Source organism: Plodia interpunctella, chromosome 8 (assembly GCF_027563975.2).
Source record: "Plodia interpunctella isolate USDA-ARS_2022_Savannah chromosome 8, ilPloInte3.2, whole genome shotgun sequence".
Classification (NCBI taxonomy): domain Eukaryota; kingdom Metazoa; phylum Arthropoda; class Insecta; order Lepidoptera; family Pyralidae; genus Plodia; species Plodia interpunctella.
The window spans coordinates 7970994-7996088 of NC_071301.1; the positions used below are offsets into that span (position 1 = coordinate 7970994).

Below are 25095 nucleotides of genomic sequence, written 5' to 3' on the forward strand. Positions count from 1 at the left end.
TGTCATTACGATCCGTCAATGTTTTTGAGGAAGGAATCATTTCCAATATTGACATTACTACATAACAGATTAATTATTTCAAAGTCAGATAGTAAAACTAATGCTTGCCTTTGTTAAAATGTGTAAAACCGTCGCAGCTGTCGAAACTCTGAGAATGACTCAGTACCTTAAGTTGTTTATATATAAGTGTATATGTGGATGCTCATAATAAAGACTATTATATTTTAAAACTAAGTAAGCTAAGTAAACTAAGTAACTTTCCTCACCAAGATTTCAGTAGGTACTAAAAAAAATTCAAATTGAAAAAATGGTATAGCTTGTTTGACTAAACATATCAACGTAATGTGAGAATTCTCGTATCAACATATTGATTTTCGTTCATACGATATCTTCATCTTGTATTAAGTATGCACGGATCTTGTAAATTTATAGCCAGGAACTCTAGGTGCACTGTACTTTATCATGTCAGGTTATCAGATAACATCGCGGTCTCGGATATTTAGACGGTAAAATGAAATAAATCAACGGATTTCCTTCTGCTTTATGACTGAGTTTTGCATTTGTGTTGTCATAATTTATAATGTATTACTAAAAGGTGATAAAAATGTGTAAGTTATTAAAGAAATATCAAAAAAATCTTTCATTGGTATAAGGTTTATTGACATGCATAAAAAAATGGCACAACTAGAAAAGATCTGATGATAAAATCCTACAAAGGAAATCAGTACGTATACCTAGGTATTATAGTAAATATTAGAAAAAGGAAATTGATATTTTTGTTATCCAGCTAAAATAGAAAGGCCTAGTTTAAATAACTATTCCTATAATAATAAATATAATGCAATATCATTTAATGAAATATTGTGAGCTGTTTGAAAGATCAGTGATTATAATTTAAAGAATATGACTGAATTTTCCATTGTATTACTTTTATTGGATCAAAAAGCAGTCTTGATATAAAATGCCACTCTCCTTTAACATTGTCTAGACATTCCAATTGAAATTCTTGAATATAAAACTTTGATGTTTGAAAGAAACTGCTGACTTCTTTTATTTTCAAGTGATCATTTTGGAAATCTTTGAAATTTTTATATTATTTGAAATTGTGTTCATTACAATAGCTTTTTATATATTACCATTGCTTTTATTTAGATGCTGACGAGTCATCTTCAAAGTGAAGATGATATGGTAATACAAGCATACTTTATTCTGTTTTCAAGAAAATTTATATTCTTTAAAACACAAACAATCTTTTTTTCTTTAGTATCGGGCAAACGAGCATACGCTTTGCTTGATGGTAAGCAAAAACTGCCATGGCTCATATACACCAGAAACCAGATACAGTCACGCGGATACGTTGCCGACTTTTTGAGAAAGCGATAGACTGTTTTCTTGAACCAAACGAAACTATTCGAAAATTTGTATTATTGTAATGAATGGACTCAAACTGATTTTACAGTCAAATTCGGAAGATGCTACGGGCGGCCTCTGGTTAGTTTAAAAACTGTGTATAGCGAACTGGAACTCGTGTCATTAATAATCGGTAAAAGTGGCAAATTTACAATGAATGTGAATATGCTGAAAATGCATGAAGTCTAATTAATATTATATTACGTTGGGTACGAATCTGTCTTAATGGCATACGACTTAAACAATAAACAAAAAAAAAGAATATCTTCTATTTTTGAAAAAGGAAAAATAACCTATTTCATTACTTATTCGAATCGCAGAGAGCTCGTTTGCGGCCATCTTTTATCGATTCCTATTGGAATCTCACCGTCCCTCTTATTAAAAGGCCATTAGTCACTCATACCTTGCCACAACAGAATGATATAGTAAAAAACATACAAAAACCAATTTATGTCTCCCAAAGGACAGTCTCGGATGGCGTGGTGTCCATTACATGATATCCTGGTTGATTTATTAACGGGATGTCTTGTTGCGAATAATATAAATACTCTGTGGTCTTACGCGTAGTATATTAGTATATGTTAGCAAGAAAATCAGCGGCACCATTTTTCAAATAAAAATATTCCTATGCCAGTTGTATGATTCAATTTTGTAACATTTGTTAAAAAAGTGGTGGAATTAATTTCTTTTTTTTAATTAGTAAGGAACAATACACGTTGTTCCTTTTAAGACACTAAGGAATAAAAATTCTTAACGGTGTCATTATAAGTATAAAGTTTTTAAATTAAAAAAAAAACATTTGTATGTACTTAAGTACATACAAATGTTTTTTTGAAAATTTCGATGGTGTTAATTTGTTATTTGTTTTTTCAATGAATGCCATAAGAGACTTTGACATTGACAGTTCAGAAAAAAATAAAGCCATGAAGTAGGTAATTTAAGTCAATTCAATAAATATCTTAATACACTTAAAATTGACGATAAATATTTAAAGAATCTCCTAACAACCGGGTAGAGTGGGGAAGACGATACAAACCATGGACCGCATTCTTATGGCACCAAATTGGTAGGAGACATACCGAACTGTTAGCCGCTTGTGATTAATACGGTGCTCTCAGCTATTTCTTCCAATTTATGTGGTTATTACGTAGAATTAAGAATATTTGTAAGAATACGAAGAGACATATAATTATTAAAAGAGTTCTGATTTTTTTTGTCACGGATATAATAATGAGTGAACTCCTTAGGATGTCCAACATCAAATAAATTTTGAAAATATTGTGAGCTTTATTTTTAAATTTTGAATTTAATTTAGATTCAAATCACAATTTTATTTGCGTACGAGTATTTACTATAGTTTTCATTAGCAAGAAGCCTACATTTTTATGACAGGCGTATACATTAGCAATTCTTGTGGACATATAATTCCGATTTCTGTGGTTATTTCAATCGAGCTAATTTTACCCGGAACGTAGACTATAAATAAGGACACGCCGGTATTTGTCATCTTGAGAGATTGCGATCTGATTCAGTAGTTCCTGCTATCTCGGGATGAAATGGACCGGTTTCAAATGCACATAGAATTTGTATTAGATGTTTGAAACTTAGTTGATCGATATAGTTCAAATGAATATTCACCATAATAAAACTTGTCTGTAAAGGTATTTTAAATTTAAAATAATACTCTCAGAATTACACTTAATAAAACAAATATCCAATACCATAACACCGGCTACAAAAATAACGCGAACGTATAAAACGGTTACAATATCAGTTTTATTATTTCCCATTCGGTTACCGGGTCTGAGTTAGCCGCAATAAATATAAGAGTTATAGCTTGCAGGAGCCCTAACCCTTTGCTTAAGGCCCACCGCAAGCGGATTACCGTCATTACTCACTCCACCGTCTGGCTTGAGGCGATAGACGAAAAATGTTAATGCGCTTTTTCTTCGGCATTTTTAGCATCTAGATTTAGGTTAATGCAACGAACGTTTGAGGTTCGTTTGATTCGAATTGATACTGAATCGATTCAATGACTTTATGATACGGCATATTTGGATTTAAGATACGGCATAAGAAACATTTTTCTTTTAATATGTTCAATTTTGTTTCATTCTTCTGCAACTGTTTAGTTAGTTAAACATAACATATACTGATAGTGATTGGCAATAAAAAATCTTTCATAAAATTAAGAAATCGTCAAGATATACAAGCTGATCCAGAACTATACAGATATTCCAAATTTATCAGTTCACAATTTTCAATTTTTTTTAATTGGTATACCTCTTAAGATTTAAATATCCATATACAAATATTTTGTAAGAGGTATATTATATATATCAAAAAACAAATACTTATACTTACACAATAGATCTTTTCCTCTCTCATTTCCATTCATACATCAGTTTCCTAAACAGAGTGGTTTATTGATCACAACCACCGTATTACCGTAAAAGCGTATAAAACGAAATGTGTTAGTAAGTAGATTTACTTACCCTTTGATTGTATGCTATATTTTAGGAACAACTTAAACGTGCTATTTTTTTAATACAGACTTACATCACTTTTTCTCATATTTGAAATTTTATTAGCGTTAAGTTTTAATTCTTATTTTTTATTTTATAACTGCCAGCCAGTATGGCTTCTGGAACTTTCCTTTTTTTAAAAGACTTGTATATACTGCCCACCAAAACACCTACTTATTACAAATTATGTTTTTACATGTTTTTACGTTTAGCTTTAGCTATCACGCTATTCGCCATCAGCAACCGATATATCAATGACTAACTGCTTATAGGATTGAATGGATTTAGTGGCAAATGCAGACAGGAAGCAGGAATTAGATGTAAAAAATGAGATTAAAAGTAAACCGTAAATTTATGTATATCCTGACGTTGTCCTTTCTGCTACAGAATATTTAAATAAAAAATGAGTTTTAACAAATTACAACATTTTTTTACTAAATACCTACGTACGCGAAATATAATATTACGGTCGATAATAAAGTAGCACGTCTACTAAAGATCAACCCCAAACTTTGCGAAAAGTTTCCTTTTCTGTATGATTTATTTATTTCTATTGTATTCGATGTAATCTTTCGGATGAAAACGAAACGATATTGGTGCTAAAGTTCAGACGGGGAATCAATTTAGCGCGCTATTTGGGGAACATTGGTCGTTGTTCAATCTAGTTTTCTTGTTAATATTAGGTATTTAAAGTTTTTTGGCACATAGACATATCAATATCAAATTTTCTATGCAATGAATTTAACATGTCGTCGTATAAAAAATAATGAAGGATTTTGTGTATGAAATTCCAAAAATATTTGTACGAAAACGAATAAGCAGCTACGTAGAATGTTAGACTTGATGTGATCTGACAACGAAAATAATAATATATGAGATCTGCTGAGACGTATGCGCTGGTTCGTGAATAAAATCTATTTATTTTGGAGATTACAAAATAACACAAAACATTTTGTGAGAACGCGACAATCGACGCAACACAAAAGGCAAATTGCAAAGGATTGTTTACACAGGTCTGTGCAAATCTTTCTAGGGATTAACATAAGCAAAAGTAAATGACACAAAAGCTTAGTGTTTATTCAGAAGTGAGGTACCTATGCCTAAAAAAACACGAAATACCTCGCAACGTTTAGAACAAAATTACTACGTTTTGTTAAAATGTTAATAACCTTTATATCTTACCAATTAAGATTCATTTTTCAATGATAAATAACAAAATAAGTCGAAATTTAAAATAATCCTTTTTGTCGTTTGTGACGCCTGTCAAAGTTGCCAAGTGTTTAGCTCCTTTTAGAATAAAGAGACTGTAAATGACAGTCTTTTGTGTTATTCTTTGCGAAGATAAACACCATAAATCTCAAGTTCCGCACTTTTGTCTAGCTAGTAATGCCACACAAATCGATTCTGGAACTAAAGTGACAATGATGGACGTTCGTAATGATTTGCGCGGGAATATAAAAGAAATGGTGACAATCTAGCCGTTACAACTAAATCCGTTACACGTGTAAGCTTTTGAACAAGAAAGTCTTCAGATACAGTATCACGTTTATCTCTTGTAGGGTGGTAAAGCCAAGAGCTACAAAAATTAGCAGCATAGCAGAATGGAATTGAAATTTTAAAATAATAGTATTTCAACCACATACGGGTAGTTACAACGTAGTCCATTTTTATCTGTAGCCATTGATATTTATTCGACAATTTTTTTTTAATTATCTAATTCATATGTTGTATTTATATCTAAAACATATAATAATTTGAGACTTGATAAGAACGAAAGTCTTTAAGTTAAAAATAAAGGACACAGAAAAATTTTAACCGAATACAAGTAGCTCTTAAATGTGAAGACTGTCTTACCTCATATGGAATTCTCGAACCGTTACCCATCTTGAAATAACAAGCGTGTTATTCTTATATTTGTCTTTGAAGGAGACGCCAAACATGCACATGGGAGCCCTCCAATCCACGGTACCACTTGGAAGTACTTTCTGTAATATAACGATAGAACAGAAATTAAGACTGGTAAGCTATGTATAAAGTTTGCAGAATACTGCAAAAAATGGCGCCATAAAAACAAAACAATCCACATGTTTTATGACATTTCACATCATAAGAGAATGTATGAAAATGTATTTATGTACAAAATGCCATAATTTAATAATTTGATAATTTTACTTATGATGCTTTTGACCCTAAAAATATTTCAGGGATAACACCACTATAGCACAAGTTCCACATAAATTATTATTTTAAAAATTGATGATTTCCACAATGTTTTCATTTGTGGAAAGCATATCCAGGTCATTCCGGTTTTATAAACTAAAAAAATGTCATTAATCATTTCTATGTCTGCTTTACTTTATGATCATACGGACATGAAAACTATTTGTCTTTGAAATAACTTGCCTTTTCTAGATGATTTATTACAGTGTCCCCTTGACTGCAAGTCACGAATATAAGTATGTGCATCAACACCTTTGTATTATTTGTTGCGATGCACTGACAAGGACAGCAATCGTGGTTGTTACTTTCTTATAAGAAATGTGAATTTTAATATTTTAAATGGATTTTTTTTTTCATCGGGTGTATTTTTTCATATAAGCCAGCCAGACATATCTGAGAGTCATTCGTAACTTGAACGTTAATTTTTCTGTACTAATAATGGCCACAATTTAGAGGACAAATAAATTCGAAAAATAAAAGAAATTCTAAATTGGTTAGGTTCCGATAGACGCAAACAATCTGTAGGTGTAATTTTTCTCACTATTCACTTTTCAATTGCTTCATTTACACAATCGAACGTTTACTGATAAACACTTAGGTATTGTGGGAATACGTCGGGAATGAGTCTGTAATTACCCTATTATTTCCGCGTTCACACGCAACAAAACATCATACAATTAAAGCGCGAAGTCTTAATTATTACGCTACTTTCAACCGAAATTAGCACTCGATCTTAAGCGACGTTAAATAAAAATGCACTCTGAGATAAATTATTGTAAAATTCTCGCCGTGGGCTACGACCGTCGGTCTACTGTTATTAACTACACTATGTCATTATTCTCGAAACAAAAAAAAGAGTGAATTGTAACATGCGCGCTACATATCATCGGGAACTGGTACTTATGCTCGCAGTTTCTATCGTAAATCAAAGATATTAAACGGAACGGCAGAACCTCTTTCCAGTTCACAGTATAAATCACTGAGACCTTTGCTGCCACCAATAGGGTCTTTGCATTCGCGCCGTCTACGTAAATCATGTACAAAAAAACAACTTCACTATACGTACTCTTACTTATGCAAATATAATGCTTTCAACTCAATTATAGTTATTTTTTGGTTCAGTGAAATCTTAATGTAAGGTTTTTTTAGTCAGTCTACCTGTTTGTTCATATTTTTAGACGGATGTAATTTAGATTTTTAGAAATACTTAACAATTTTACAGCTTGAATCATTTAGAATAGACATAAACCGACCGTCCCTATCAAACACATCAATTGATTGTATTTTTAGCTAAAGATAATATTAGATAGAAAAACAAAGAAATGAACAATAATAAAGATATCTATCATGAGACAAGTTGAACTATAAAAACTTGCCACAACATTATTATGTCACATGACAGTTCGAAGAGAATCCACGATCCGAACCGCGCCTACTAATACGTAATACTCCGAAGTAGATTACAATACACTTGATCATAAGTTTCAATCAGACTCCATTGAGATACTATGACATAACTATTGGATATAACACAATTAGTAAACGATAGTTTTACACGAAATATCGAGAGTACAGAAGTGCTCAAAGTTTGCAAACTTAAATGTGTAATATGTTAGTAAACTAACTTGATAACATTTTTTTGATTTTGAATTTGACAACAAAGACGTATGAGCCTTTACGAAAAATCATAAAAGTACGGGCTTCACAAAGAAGTAGCTTATAAGAAGAAGAAATATAGAAACTAATAAAAGTAAGATAGAACTAGACAATAATGTTTTTGAAAGGCCGGCAACGTTTCTGTATTCAGTTGTTTCTGTGCAGTAGCCAGCAGGTGGGATAGGGCGATCCAGCTTGTTTGACATTCCTAAAAAAATAGAAACAAACCATAATTATCTATATGTAATATTTTATATTTAGTTAAATGTATATCTCATGTCACTTCTATGAAACGTCAAGAAAAAAATAGCCATTTCGTAAACAGAACTACTATATACTATACGGAAGTAACCTGGAATACGCTCTAGATAAATGAGACTACTAACATAGCGCAGATTAATTTGAAATTAAATATTTAAATTTACAAGTATTTAAATTAAATTGTAACTTGTATAAAATGATCCATCTATCGTCTTTTTAATTTTGGATCATATTTATCAAGCAAAACACTTTCACCCACCACGCGCCATTTTGTACGTGACCAAATTGTCTATTCCAAAGTTCGTGGCAATAACTATGGCTTCATTGACTCTCGGTTTCGTCTTAGACTTTTTGAAATTGCTTTCTTTGTGTGAATCGAATTCCAAGATCCGATCCAAGACGTAAAGATAGAAGACAATTGTAAGCCGATGTTCCACAAATTAAATTTTAGTAGCCGAAATAACAAATAATCGTAGCTATATTTAAAAGAAGTATTAAACAAAAATCGCCTTTCTGTCGGTAAATTTAAAAACATACAGCATTATTTTCTTGAAAAATATGAATTTCTATATTTAAATAAATCAAGCAGATAATAAAACTTCTTTGGCAACAGATTCGCTGTGAATATTACATATTTACAACGAAATTATGACCAACTGTTTTCAAAATATAATATTTATACAGTTTTGTATATGTATCTTTTTATGGAGGATTGACTCAAACTTCACTTTCATATTCACGTTTTGCAACAAAGGTACTTATAGGTAAGCATTAGGTGTTGTCACGTCAACATAATAAGGTATATGGTTTGTCAAGTTGTTGTTTAGGAGAAAAGGCAGAGCTATAAACTTTAACTGTATAATTTTCAGCTACATTGGTAAGTAGTTATTTATGTACGTGAGAATTCAATTTCCTTATACATTTTGGATAAATTACCAATCAGTATCAGAGAGCAGTTGGTGTAATGGAGCAAAGTGAAATACATATTTTATCATTGTTCATTATTTTATCTTCAATTGTTTCTCTATTTTTAATTTGTAGATATTTTTATTATTCTTTATTGGTTCTATTATCGTTTACTTTCATTTTTTACAAGGCTCAATGGTCGTGACAAGATTTGTGATAAGTTTCCGATCACGATACCTTTTATCTTATCGCTAACTGAACATTGACACTATCGGCATAAACAAAGACAGATGCAAAGATTTGACTGCGGATACGTGAAACTTCAAAAAATCGCTACCTTCTAATTTAGATTATCCTTAACTTTGAAAAGGCTAAATATTTTTGATATTAATTATTATGTATTTACAAAGCTGACGTTAGATTATTTATTAATGTGAGTTTCACTGCTGTACTAAATATTATTTCTATCGATAAATATGTTAACATTTGTAACGAAATCAAAATGTAAATGGTTACTTCGCCTTGGCGTAGCTACAACATCACCGAAGATTTATTTATACGCCGCCGCGCCATTCCCCGTTTCCAAATGAAAAATATGTGAACGGTGATATTCTGTATCGTATGGAAATATGAAGCTGTCATTTTAACGTGCGGCAGGCGCTAACGTAGATAAATCTCTCGGAAGACTTCGGTACATTGCCTTCCTTAACGACCCCGCAGAATCAGTTCAGACGGTAGGACGCCTCTTCATAGTGTAGGTAGGACAGCCAAGCCCCACGAGGGTTTTTTATACTATAGTGACGAATTCAAATATAAGTCAGCTAGACTAGAGGAGTATAAATAGTACAATAAATGAATGCCAATGAATTCAATGGAATTCTGCTTAAGACAAGTAATTTATTTCGTAAGACAATTGTACTTTAATCAAATTATGAATTTACTCTCTCTTAACTTTACGTGTTTCTGTAGCATTTTTGGCTGTGATGCCAAGATACTGGAGTCGTCAGCTATCAAGACTTTCGATCCCTTAATTGTTTTTCACGGAAGTATAATTTTGCTTAGTGTTGTCTAGTGGTCTAAAGGGCCAGAGCAACACGCCGCGAATTATGAATCTTGCTCTCCTTTCAGTTCTTAATTTTGTTCGAATATACAACTGATTTCGATTTTAACTTTATTTTGAGAGTGAACCTTCTGCAAATTGGTTACATGTTTATCTTTGATTCAGGTTAAGGTGACTTCGCGTGTACCTAAAGATGATTGTGATAAGATTCAGTGAAAATTTGTTCGGTTAAAGGTTAACGTAAATACGCATGTTTTTCATTTACAGTTAAAGATGTGAAATTTTAGGAATATAGTTATAAGTAATACTTAAATGCAATCAGACACCAGTATTGACATTAACAGAATCGAAAAGAAAGAAAGAAGTAATGAAAATATAGATCTATGAACTGCATTTTCTGGTAGATGTTAAAGGTTTAATATATTTCACGGTTTACTCGGATTGAATTTCTTCTAAAGTTTGTCTTTGTATTTGTCATGTAATAATATATTTAATCCCGTTAGATACGGACTTTTAAACCCTGTTCCCAACCGCATACCTGAAATGAATGCAGCTCAATCTAAATAGTGATGACGTATAATCAGTGCCGTTACAAAGGGAAATGGATAAAGTTGTTAAGGGAGTAACAATGGGACATGTGAAGGCGTAGGTACTCATGTTATATGCGACTGTTACCTAGATTAATGTGCATGCCATCGACGTGAAGAAAGATCTTTGTGGGAACCGCTTTTGGATATGGAGTAAGATTTTGGGACACACAATTTTGATGCGTAGACAACACAAATTTGAATTTGTGTTGGAAATATGCCATATGTGTGATGTGGGTACTTAGCCAAGTACTATTTTCTAAGTCTATCACATTTGATATAGATAGTAATTATTTATATCAACTTAGAATAATTTTACTGAAAGACTCATATTACTATAACAATTATTTAGTTGACGATGGTGTTAAATTTCAAAGAGAAGCTCTGTTGGCTTTTACCACAAATAATGTAAAAATATTATTGAAAGCAATTGCTGTATTAACGTTTAATATTTGACACGTAATATGCTGTGATATACTTCACCGATCTGTATAATAACACTACAGAAATTCATATTCATAATATTATTTGTTGTTTATCTTGTATGTACCTGTGAATTCTTAGAGCAAAATATTTTTACTTTTTTATACGCTCCATTAGCAAATTACATAAAAAACAACAACGATGCTATTCGCGTACATACAGCTATGTTGACTAATTTGTAACACCGTGTGTATCAGCCACGTCGTCATGCCATCGTCCTTTTGTCTCTGACACTCCCTCACTATTTGATTTATAGATTTGAGCGCTGACTTGTCTCTAGCCAGGCTTATTAATGAATTTATTTAAACGCTAATGAACTACTTACGTTCAGGACAAGTGAAACCAATTTATCTGGATCCCAAATAAAATGTTATTTTGAGATCATAATTAACTCTTGCCTTACCAATTCTCATTATAAATAAGATTCTAAGAGTAATGTTCATTTACCTTTTAGGATTAACTTCAGAATGGTTTATGTGGCTGGGAAAAATAACGGCAAATTTCAGCGGTTCAGTTGATTAATGTCGAATTTTATTACTCCTTGGATACGTGGTCTTTTACTTTATACCTTTTAGAGATGAATGTAATAGGTGATTCTCTTTTTGAGTTGGTATACAGAGAGACACTAATATCGAGTGAAGACATCGTCGCTTTTATTGAATAAAGCCAAGAAAATAACTTATTAAACGTACTCGATACTCGTCGGACTCACTTGAAATGGGTATCCATAGGTTTCATCGCGATACATTGTTTAAAACCCGAAATATTGACAATAAGAAGATATGAGAGGACGCACGAAATAAATGCGAGCGAAGCCGCTGGCAAAAGCTAGTTTAATATAAATATATATAATGATCTTTAATATAATAAGGAAACTGCAATACCGAGACATCTTGTAGCTTCATCAATTTTAAACATACTCGTGTCGACGGAGCTTTGAAAAGGCTCTTTTTACTAATGCTTTCAGAGCCTTAATTAACATCCTCTGGTGAATAGAGAGTACTTAATTCAAGAGTAACTGAAGCTCTGTCTGTATTACTCGCTGTTGAACTGACTGCATTCATTTTACGATTTGAGGTGGAAACGTTGAGTCAGTATTTAGCTAACCGTAATTCTTTGGAGTTTAGTCTAAAGCAGACATAAAACTTTACTCTTTATTTTGGGTAGTTGTGTAAAAATCGAAAACGACTTTCTGTTATTTGAAACAAAAATAATTTTAATTTTTATAAAAACAATCAGCCTTTTTTCTTGCAACTTGTAAGAGGGAGTAGAGAGAGAGAGTACAAGATTACAACCTTGTTATTAAATCAACAGTAAACAGTTAACAAGATCTAAAATAATGTCCAATGTGTGACACATTCAATTTTAATTCAGCATTCTTATGATAGAAAAAGAATATAGTATGACCACAGCGTTACATTAGTGGTGTTCAAATATTATAAGGACATAATTATGTCTTAAAGGGCAAGTGGACAATTTTAATTTAGTCAGTTGGAACCATTGCCAGACATCATTGGTTATTCTGAACACAAAAAGCATGTATGAGCGAATTCGATTCCTGGCGCGGCGCGGCCCATCCACCCGGCAAGATTTAAAGCTCGTTCTCGAACTAAGTTATTTGTTCCTGAACATCTGCACCCACTGATTTTACATTGAAATTGTTACTGGAATTGAAAGTCTGATTTACATACTCTAATGTTAGATTTTGTGTTTGTGGCAATTGTTTTTAATCACCGACGCAAAAAGAGGGGTGTTATAAGTCTGACCGCATGTTGTTGATAGCATGCGTTTTTTCTATTTGATAGCTAATTTTTATACGGTGGTTCTTAGATAATCAAAATTAGTTCAGCCTTTCAAAAATTGTATTTACTGATCAACTTTTCTCAGATTTATTGATCAATTGCTCCTCGAATCGTAACTGTAAATTAACAACTCTTGCTCTAAACGGAACCGATGGGTATGATTCAAACCAGTAGTGCTTTTGGAATTGGTGCGCTGCACTAAACGGGATACTCGAATCATTGGTTCGACGATAAGCGTCAGCAGTACCTACTTTAGCAAGTAACTACATCAAAAACTTGTGGATAGCTTACTTACTAATCTTAAAGATTTGTATTTTTGTGTCAGATCAAATTGTAATAAAATTTAGGACCGCTTAAAACAAAAACTCATAGTCGCGGGTTACCATCACCAAATAGATCATGAAGATCATTAAAAGTAAAATTATGTCGTTAAATTTAGACGTCTCTTTCTAAACCGGTTGAAACAAAACATTACTTTATTAAGATATGCCGTATTATGCATCTTAACTTTACATAAAACAAAGCCATTCCCATCTATGATTTACTATTCCGTTCCACATCTTCCTTTCATTATATGCAAAACAGTCGGTCACTTATTATTTCTGACTGTTATATTTGATTTAAATAGCTTGTTATTCGATATTCAAATGTTCCAATAATACGACTACTTTTTATTAATTCATGCTTCGTTGGTCGTAATTTTTTTTAAAATGAAAACTTCTTTAGCGGCGTGGCGGCAAGCACTTTTTGTGGTGGTTAAAAAAATGTTAAACTCGCGTCAGGACACGTGACCCTGATCGAAAATTCGTAAGATGTCAAAAATGCACAACGTTAATATTCAAGTTTTCACTTCTGCCGGCACCCCTGGAGTACAACCCGGTTTTTATTGTATATAATATATAGATTTTGACACAAAGAACAAACATTTAAACAAATACTTAACTGGGCTATTTTTAGAATGATATAAATATTAAATTGAAGTCGTTCGTGCAAAAAAATCTCACAATTTTACTCATTTATTTCAAAAGAAAAATTGCCAAAGAGATTTCAAGGAAACGCCAACTCGGCAGTAACCATTTCGAAGGGTTTCATCTAATTAAAAATTGAATGTAGCTCTAATAGCGATATTGTAATAAGTTGAATGGCTCTTAATGAATTCCTGTTCTGCGAAGTAGGTCAGAAAGTCTAATCGTTGAGTTAATAGGTCATAGAAGCGACATTGTTGGAAAAGAAAAGGATTTCCTGACATCAAACGACCTAATTTTTTGATAACTTTTGAATTTTGAAGTCCCATTAATGTTTTCAAATAGTCATGTTTCGTGGCATTTTTTTCAGCAATACTCTTTCCATATTATTTAATTCCATCGCTTTAGATGAAAGACATAAAGAGATTTCCATCTCTTTATGTCTTTCTTCTACGCTTTTTTCTTCTCTCCCAAATCGCAAACTTAGTCTTTGGGATAGCTCCTTAGTTATATGACCTATTTGAACTCTTCTTTATAAATTGAAATATTTGTATTATTCTGAATTTACTGTTTAAACACTGAAATTGCTCAACTGGCTTAGATTGTTCAATATTACGGTTTTGAAAGCATGATAATCTTTTAGAAATCATTGATTAGATATATATATATTTTAAAATCATTGATTTGATATACAAGCGTTTTTTTTAAATACTATATCACTGTATTTAGAAGAAAAAATATATATAAAAATTCCAGTCTAGTCCTGTCATTTAGTTCCAATGAAGAATTGGCGGAAAGTAGAGTCGTTGACCGCCGTTACACTTTACAGGACGCTGCAATTTTAGGTATTGTTTCGATAATTGCTTCAGGAAAATTGGCGATGGTTTTATCTGAGTTTGCTAGAATTAACTTTTTATTGAAAATCGCAGCTCCAGAAAAATGTCTCTTTTAATTATTTATCATACTAATTGTCACCACCATTTCAGTCAACAATAGCACATAATTAGAGTAGAATTTTGAAGAATTAATTTATGTATGAAATCTATTTATTAAACTTAAAATATGCTGTAGTATTAAAGTAGTTTTATATTTCATTTGTTATATTTTAATGTACAAAACATGATGTGTTATCTAATAATGTTAATGTTAACAAAACATACATTTTATTAATTTTCTAAGTAGCGACTTGTAAATATCTAGGTTTCAAAATTCAAATTTACGTGAGATAAATTTGATCGATCAAAAACTTATAATTGATTGCTAGATCAATCTTATAATACCTAAATTCTGTTTGCAAATGAGTTTTTTTTTAGAAATAGCTACTTTATGCTTCTGAAATTTGATACGTTGCATACAAGTATACAAATCAATAAAATACAGAAATAAGCTAAAATGTGGCTACTAATAAATCAATATAACGAGAAATATCGGACTCAAATGAGAAGGATTAATTGAAGGACTATTTCTATTTGATGTATTTTTAGTCCTGTAACGATTTCTAATGTACTGCCGCAGCCACAAGCCAAGGTTCCTCACACAAAAACACCAGGAACCTGGACTTTGTACGATTTTGCATACTAAGAACGAGTCTATTTGGCACTTTCTTATAATAGCTACCAATAAAACAATCAGTAATACGGCCCACTTGATGGTGTGGTCACCACAGCATATGAACGCCTGGTACTACCAGTAAGTAGTAGTGTAATGGTTAAGACGCCCGCCTGTGGATTGAAAGGTCTCAGGTTCGTATCCTACTCGTGCCATATGAGTTTGCATACATAGTAGTTTTCATAGATCACCACTTGCTTCCGGTGAAGGAAAACATCGTGTATGCGACTACCTGCCGCTAGATGGAGGTAAGTAGTCGTAAAAGTCATGTCAGACGCCTTTAGGCGACTTGAATAAAATCTGACTTCAGTGTTAGCAATAACACACTCGATATGATGATGAGTACCAAGGGTGTCACAGCATTGCCTACTTTGTAGCAACGGATTTTTTGCCCCAGTATCCCGTAATTACGGACCGGACCACAGCAATGTGAGCACTGGTGTTTGGCGACAGAAAATTAATTTGAGGTGAGGTACCTGTGTATAGATCACTTTTACACCAAGTTCTACACTCGTCTTTCCGGTATAACACTTATCTGTGTAAGATACAAGTAAGCAACCAAAATAATGTTGCGTGAGCGGGCGTCGTATGAAGACTTTAATTCTATAGTTTTTTTATTCTATGCAAGCAATTTCTCGAACTTGTTTGGAACGACAAACTGGTTGTTATAAACGACTTCGGTTTATCGGTGATCTTACTGCTATTACTATGAAATATCGTTGCGAAAACTATTATTGTAATATTTCTGGGTAGTTCTGACGATTCAATATGAGATAGTGCGTTTTGTGCCTTATTACTGTGATTTTAGTGATGATAAAATCATAGAGAAATGTTATAGTCAATATAATATTGGTATAGTTATACAGTCAGCACTTCAAGCAACCTAAATTCATTACAATTTCGTCCCTATTACCACCTCATAGAAATCCATACACGGAACCTAACTCGAAATGTAAAATCAAAATCAAATCATTTATTCAGAAATTAGGCCTTCACAGGCACTTTTTCACGTCATATTCTTAATTAAATGATATTTACCAAAGCTACAAACTACTAGCATTTCGGAACGCCCACTGCTAAGAACAAATGCCGAAAGAAACTCATTCAAACAGTGTTAGTCCCTAATACGCCAGAAGGGCTTACCATTTTTTAAATATATTATTAATATATAATTATTTTTTATCAGTAATATAACAATGTAAGTTATTATTGTGTATAAAGTACATGGTCAAAAGGTATACCGAAACATATTATGATTGTGATCAAGTGCTGATGAAAGGAAAAAAAATATATATATAATTAACCAAACAAAAAAAACTTTTAACAAAAGATCGAGCTGACCAGTTCCCCCCGGCAACACCCGTTCACGAGTTGACGCGTGCGTCATAAGATAAATTACAATCAAAAGTAATAAGTAGCGCATTTCTAAAACCACGTGATCAATTTAAAGATAACTCATTTCTACTAATCTTAGATTAATATTTCCTAAAGACAAATTTTCACCTTTAACCTTTTTTGGAGGAGAAAAATTGGCTTGATGTCGGAAGGCTAATCTAGAGGAACGACTAAGATATTTTTATATTTCTCGGTAATTTTGAACCTCAATTCCTAGGCAATAAGTATCAACATCATTTGATATACACATGAGTTAGATTTTTAAATTTATAATGATAAATGGTATGTAGTTATTTTCATAATAACATTGACCATTGCTTAATTTCCTATTAGAGACATTTAGTATTTGATATAGAAGTTAAAATAGCTTATAGGCAGCAAAGTGAAAGCCAAATCACGGTACTATATATACTTGACCACCATAATACACTGTCTAAGTTTCATTTACTATACTGGCGATATTAAAAGAAAATTAAAAACGAACTTCAAGTAACCGCACTTTAACTACAGGATTGGTTTGAAGGGGCAAACTTGGCAGGTTATAATCAGCAGATTCACTTTATTACTGTGACTAATTACTGATCTATTAACATATTTTGTTCGCTTTTTCGACTGGAAAAGAAGAAGAGAAACACTTCCAAATACACTTGATGTAACCATTATTCGCCAACGTGTTAAAAGGTTATGGAATAGTTTTATTAACGTTATCATTGTCACTGTCTGTTTGTCTCTATGTGATGATTAGATCTTTAAAACTGCGCAACGGATTTTGATGAGAATTTTTTTTAGATAGAAAGATTCAAGAGGCGTTCCTCTTGACTCCTTCTATCTAGGTGTATTATATGTACTCTATCTAGTTTTATCCGAGTGAAGCTGGAACGGGCCGCTAGTATATTATCCTAACTAATATTATAAATGCGAAAGTAAGTTTGTTTGTTACCTTTTTTGAAATTTTGTACGGAGAAGGACATAAGGACACCTTTCATCCCGAAAAAATAACTGCTCCCGTGGGAAATCACGCGGGCGAAACCACGGGCAAAATCTAGTAAATAATAAACTTGAAACTCGGGCGGCTAAAGCGGTACTTCTAAAAGCAAGCAGACAAGTGTGACATATCCTAACGAAGCGTCCCTTTCCACCATACCATACTATCTTGCGACATTACGTGCCCATTTAACAGTCAAAGATAAATTCTGTCCAGTTAATAATCTAGCCAATCATTCATTACCTTAATATATTTTCTGTAGATTTACTTCAGGGAGATTACGGGTACGGACACCCACATGTTTTATCAATAATCCATTATGTGTACCAAACAATGACTAACGTTATCAGGGAATTGGATATCGGTTGAATGATTAATAACCGAGGTGGTACATTAGAAAATGTCAATAAATAAAAAGTGAATATCTCAGTCCTCATCTGGCCGGTCGGGGAACTTGAGATGAGATGGGAGGTGAGAAAGTTGATGTTGGCAACTTGTGGATATGCACTATATAAAAAGTAATTTTCAATCTTATCATAGAGATGATATGACGTTTGTGTTGATTAATATTGCAAATATATCAAAGAAAAGGAAAGGAGTATCAGTGATAGGATTTCGTATTTCAACCTTTAGATAATAAAAACAATTGAACAACAATAGGATTGCGTCAGATCGAGCCGCTCGGTGATTTAAAAGATAAATATTATGTTTTTTTTTTCTTTTAAGAAAATATGTTCTAAGATGATGTTGCTTCTATCTGGTCCTCGCTAAATCCTGAACACTAAGGACACCGAAGGCCGTGTGAAATGGAGGAGAAAAAGTAGAAAATGCTAGGCGAGAGAGTAAGACAGAGAGATAAAATTTATTGAATTTGCATTACAGAACTGTAGCAGAAGCCATTATGCAACTACGCTAATAATTAGTTTCATCATTTTAATGAATCATATAGCAGATTGCAGCCGAGATTTTTATGTTTTATTATCTTTTCTCGACTCCGAGTTCGTTATATCGTAACTTTGCGCGAAGCTAAAAATTAAACAACATATTTTATTAGGATTAATAAAAAGTAAGAGTATGTCCACACAACGGAACATCCTAGAACCGGTAGCAGCGCGCGAGATAAGTGAAGTTATGCGCTTAAGCCAGTTCAATACACGCTCCTACGCGCTCAATTTGCCTGTACAAACTAAACGCTGCGCATTTCCTGAGATAACTCACATCTTTGGAGCTTAACTTTATTCCAGCTAATGATCTAATAATCTATATGCAAGTGTTTTACATTAATTTTTTTGGTTACAAGTCATATTTAAGAAGTGCATTATTAACCGAAATTAACCGTAGTGATTTACATTATGGTTTTTGGCTATGGCGAACGAAATTCAGGCCTTATTGATCTATAAAGATCAGAAGACGGATGTTGATAAGCTATATTTTTGTCATTACAACAATATTAACTTCAATGATCATGATTGGTCGATAAACACCCAGTATTGCCAGCCAAGGGAACATAGCGCCCTCATTTAGCTATTTTGATGACACTTGACACAGATATAAATTTGGCCTTTAGGATTAAAATGAGCTTTTTTACCGCGGATAAATTCGCGGGTTGCAAAAAGTTTAACAAATTAATAAAGGAAGTTAAATCTGAAGCGAAATACCCTGTCGCGGGTATCTGTGTGTTACTTTATGGCTTGGAGAAAGCCAATCATGACGGCTATCGAGTTTGATGGATTGCTCTGCAAAATGCTCTCGATATCTCGATACTTTATAATAAATTTCTTAACTGCTGTTCGTAATTGTTTTGATTCAAATAAAATGTTTACGTCAAACAGCTGAACAGATTTATTTGATCACAGCAAAATGGTACAATTATAGGTATTACAACAAATTTTGTGACATGTGGTGAATAACCTTGAGGATGATTTAAAAAACGTGACGTATGGTCCCGTCCTGGAATAGACCAACACTATATCCCTAGATGTCGTACGAAACTAAAGGACACAGCCTTGGCAGCTTATTTCAGGGTTGACGTCAGGAAGGTCGCTGATCGTAAAATTACAGCCAAATCATGACCACTTTTTAAAACTAACCCCGGACTTATAGTCGGGAACATGCAAGGTCGAGAGAAATTTGAGGTTCGGAAATAACATAAGATTCGCCTTTTTTCCATATCAGCGCAGTATTCTTCAGAATTGCAATTTTAATCAAGTTATCGTGGATTCAATTTAAAAAATAATAGTCGCTATAAAACCATTGAAAACTTTATTCAACACCTCACCCATAAAAAGCAAAACGTACTGAAACAAAGCTAATATAAAAGCATAAAACACTAAAATTTCCCAACAGTCGATGGTAATTCATTATTTATCGTCAGGATTGATGATAAATCAATTAAAAAGGACGCTTAAAACAAACAACCGGGTCGTTACGCTGGCAACATTGTTGCGGACCGACTAATTAGGCGTAACTAAAAATACTTATTTTTAAATATAACTAAGCACGATTAAATTCGATTTGGAGGATTCCGTGGTACAAGGATCGTTTTTTACAAGTTTTTATTTAGTTTTACCTGTTTTGATGTTTTTCTGCAATCAAATCTTCACATACATTTTACTTACTTCTTGAATGTAATGAAAGCTTGTAGCAAAAATGCTATTTTCAGATTGTTTATGTAGTCAATGGACTTTGTGCTCCGATATTCAACAGCAGTGGAAGAAACCAGGAAATTGCAAATATGAGAGAAAGAGAGAGGTGATATACTCAAACAGCTGAATTAAAACGAGATGAAATTGATACGTACGTTTCGTATTTGGTTAAATAACTTTTGTGATCCATCAATAATTAAAACTTTATTTATTTTCATTATTTTCCAAAATCATAAAAATAATTATGTGTAAAATATAAGAAACAATAATGTTACTAGTTATAGGTACATTATTGAAAAAAGACAAAACTAATAATAACAATATCGGGATCATTATTAAAATCACAGAACCCTAAAAGTGCTCCGTAAAAGAAAATTTTATGGTAAATGAAGACATCCGTTTACACTGGAAATAATTAAGAGAAATAAAATTGGGATCTTATTGCTTTTCGGTCGTTTTGTTAGCTTTGATTGTTAACAGTTTTTAATTAGGCCCCGAACTTGTATTTTTCTTATCTTTTTAACTCCACTAATTGAAACTGGTACAATCATTGGTTACAGAAAAAGAAATATTTAATAACATTTCCTTTAATAATATAACTTATTTCTGTAGACATAAGTACCTGTATCTGCGCCTGGTGATAATGCTATTGCTGCATTTCGGGAAAAAAATTACTTGTTTTATTCTGGATTCTACAATCTCTCATGTTAACGTTGTCCCGGTTCCTCGCTCAGCCATTCCATATTCTAGGTCCAAATTTTATCACATACTATTTTAGTATACAATATAATACTAAATATCTTTATTGGGAACTAGCTTTTACCCGCGGCTTCGCCCGGGTTAATTTTTCCAGGATAAAAGGATCCACATACTTTACGCACGCAAGCACGTTGATAAATAACGTAGTGTCTCATTTCGGTGCACACATTGATACATTTGGAACATCTCATTAAGTTGTTGGATCTAGTCTTAATACAACGGTCTGGTGATCCTAGATTTAATTTCAAATTACTTCTACACTAATCTCGGAAACAATTTGAATGGATGCCAAGCCGGAGACTAAACTTCCAGTTTGTATCTTATACACGAAACTATGTTGATTAGAATGCGAAGTTCCTATTGCATATTATCTTCCAATAAGAAAGGATACGTTTAGTATGAATAATACACAAGCACGATAATATGAAATTGGAACTTCGATAAAAAGAATAAAAAAATATTTTTAGAAATAAACTAATACTTGTATACGTTTATAGAATTGAAACGCCAGCCGCCTATTAAACGTATCCTTTCTTTAGTATTTATTAAACTTAATCAAATACTGTTAGGTTACATTTTTTGAGCATTGGAGTCCAGGATCCCCTACTTTTTCGTCACCACTTCGCACGGTCGTCGGCAACCCTAGTTAGCATTGGTAGGCTTAACCTGACGAACTGAACTTTTTTCTTTTACTAATTATTGTTAATGACAAAAAGTGATTGATTGGCTCAGATTGTTCACTGAGCAATAACCATGCTATCCAATCATCGACGTAATGCTACCTGTAGAAAATCGAAAGTTATACTCCTTATCGATGAAGATTGTAGCCATTAAGCAGAATGAAACAAAATATCCTATGATATTCTAAACAGAGTGGACAAAAAAGACCAAAGACAGGAATGCGAGGAAGAAATTAGGGTAGGCTTTTGCCCAGTTGTGGGACAGAAATAGCTTGAAAGAATACGTTATAGTAGTAGACAGAAATAATGTTGACGTAGAAATGCTTGCTGGCACCATTATTACTACTCTTAACCTTTAGCGTATTAAATTATTCAATATACTTTCAAACTATATGAAGTTCAAAACATAAGTGATTTTTCATGCAACCCATTCACCATGTTTGATTATAATTCTCCAACAATACGCCAGTAAGCTACTTTATAGATGGCTCTCATGTTCTTATCAACCAAATCTATATGAAGAATGATTCTACCTACCGTTGCGTGGCACATCGTTAAGATTTTATCCCCTCCAGCCTAACTAATCTGGGACCTTTGATAGTACAATGGAAGGGTTGTATAATGGGACATTTTTTACTATTTTATTTGTATGGGAAGGGTCGTATGACGGATTGAGGTTGTTGTCGTAAAAAAATGTCGCGGCAGTTGGATCCGTGTAGTGTATTGTGTTTTTAAGAACTATATGTCAAATAATATTTTGCTCTCGGCCCCTTGAGTATTAGATAAAAATGAAAAATTTGTTTTAACCAATATAGTAAATATGATTTCGTAGAGATTTGAAATAGGACCTCCAAAAACATGAAAAGCAATGATCGTATTCAGTTCCATATGTTAGTTTGTTATTTTAATAAAAAAGCTCAACAAAATATGACTACGATTTTTTTATCTTATAGGTATTCAATAAATCCGTCTAAATCCATCCATCCATCTAAATATTTAAAATGAATAATGCTCATTAAATGATCACTTCAATGAACAGGATAGAATATTTGAGAAAACTTTACTTACTTCATTTGAACATCATTAATTCAATACAAAACTTCACATTAGCATTATAAAAATGATAACTATGCTCAAAATAGCTCACTACATAAACAAAATGACAAGAAGCCTTGTTTGTAAACCAATACCACACATGGAAGAGGCTTTTAACATCAAACTGACTATGATAGCTATAGCTAATTTAAGTAGCATTGTGGGCTCACAAGAGGCGAGTTTGAATAAGATTATCAAGAGACGAAACCCGTTGGGAGTCATCGGTCATAAATCATAACCTATAACGCGACTGACAATAACCTTTTTCCATCGCATCGCTTCCTAGACTCAAATGTCAGCACGCAGAAATGTATCTAAAGACTATAACCAGAAGATTGAAATTTGGATGATGATGAACATGTGGAAGAAAGAGAAAGATGTATCGTTAAAGTGACAGGCGGACTTAATATTCCGTTTGATCGGACCAATTGTTGGTATTGTGTTTACAGTCGGTTTTTAGAAAGCGAAAAGAACAAGTTTAATAAGCATAGAGTTTGTACCCGGAATGTGAGGTTGGAGGACAAGCATCAATCATACATGGACGTCAAGTCATTTTCGGCTAATCCATCGATTTTAAAGCGTATATGATCAATGAGAATTGTTTGTAATGAGGTATTTTCCATTTTATCCATCAAATTGACGGTGTTTTAGTAATAGACGTTTGTAAAGTAAAATTTGCTGATCATAATATAAAAATTACATGATTTATTCAAAAAGTTAAGATAAAGCGTTTAATAAAAATTATGTTTAAGTTATGCGCACGATAATATCTCGTGTTTTGACAACAAAATAATTTGCAAAAGGCAGGTGTGTAAATGTCAACCATTTCTCCCGACATTCATGCGAATAGGATATCAGTAAAACCGTGAGCATTTCTAACCGATCCGACATTAAAAGTAACAACACTCTATAACGAAACACGATTTCGACTACAATGAAAGTGCTATCAAAATGTTCTGATAAGTCAGATAACAAAATCTTTTTCTTTTCGATGTCCCGACTAAATTGGAATTCGTGTGCGTTATTGTGGCCAAGGGAATTAGATCCTACGCATTCAAAACTCAGCTATCCTATTGAGACCTCTCGGAAGGGAACTGGATCTGATAAGGTAGATCGTCGATAGGGCCCTTTTTCTTTCGCGCGACACCTTTGTCATCACAAAGGGCTGTTTGGTCTGCGTTGTGGCATGTGAATGGGCTTGCAATAACACGTCCTGGCTGGGGCCAAAGCATCGCGATCGTCCTCAGATATACTCTGAAAAGATTTATTAATCTCTCTTCACTGGAACAATGAGGTCTTGGTAGGCACCTGGTGTTTTTTTTTCGCGTTGAAGTATGCTGGTTTTTGCTCATATAAGTGGGGTCTGGAAAGTGATTGCGGATTTTGCGGTCGCTTGAGCAACCTCAACGTTTTTGAAGCTTAAAAATACTAAAAAGATTTTTGAGAATGTCGAACTACTAATTTCATAAGTTTTGATAAGTGAAAAATCTAAACATCTTGATAAAGCAATGTTACATATATATAAAAATTACATTATAAATCCATTTCATTCTCAGAATATAAACTTGGTCCTTCCAAAAGCCATGAGCGATCAAGTTACGCGTTTAATTTGTTTAGATCGCGTGTTAGTCAGCCGTGGCCATAAATAATGTTTTTTATCTCGACACTTGGCTCTAGGCAGAAATTCTTCCACGTTCGTTCGCTGAATCAAAACTTCTCAGCGCTCTTATCTTCATATGTGGTGTGAGATTTACTAAACGCAATATAAACAGAGATAATAATTTCTTTAAACGTTGGCTTTCAGAATTAATATGATAATGAGTTGGGGTTGGTCACGTTAGCTTCAAAAGATTGTTTAACTAAAATATTATCTGTGTTCAACAGAAATAGTGATAAAAATGTGATGCTTTTTATAAATTTAATGACCAGATTAAAAAGTGTTTGATAATTACCACCACCGAACAACTCAACCATTGATCCAGCCCTCGAAATAAAATTTAATAACGGTTATTGAATAGCCAATAATTTTAAAACTGCCGCGAGGTTTATAAAT

The 25095-nt window shown here is 32.9% G+C and overlaps 1 long non-coding RNA gene across 1 annotated transcript in view; it reads right to left on the reverse strand.

Moving 5' to 3' along the window:
* Positions 1-17959, reverse strand: part of LOC128671903 (uncharacterized) — a 39685-nt gene extending 21726 nt beyond the window's left edge. The window contains exons 1-2 of the long non-coding RNA XR_008404888.1: positions 17819-17959; positions 5790-5920 (exon numbers count right to left, since the gene is read on the reverse strand). This is a non-coding gene — a long non-coding RNA (uncharacterized LOC128671903). The remainder of the gene's footprint in view (positions 1-5789; positions 5921-17818) is intronic.
* Between the last annotated feature and the right edge of the window lie 7136 nt (positions 17960-25095).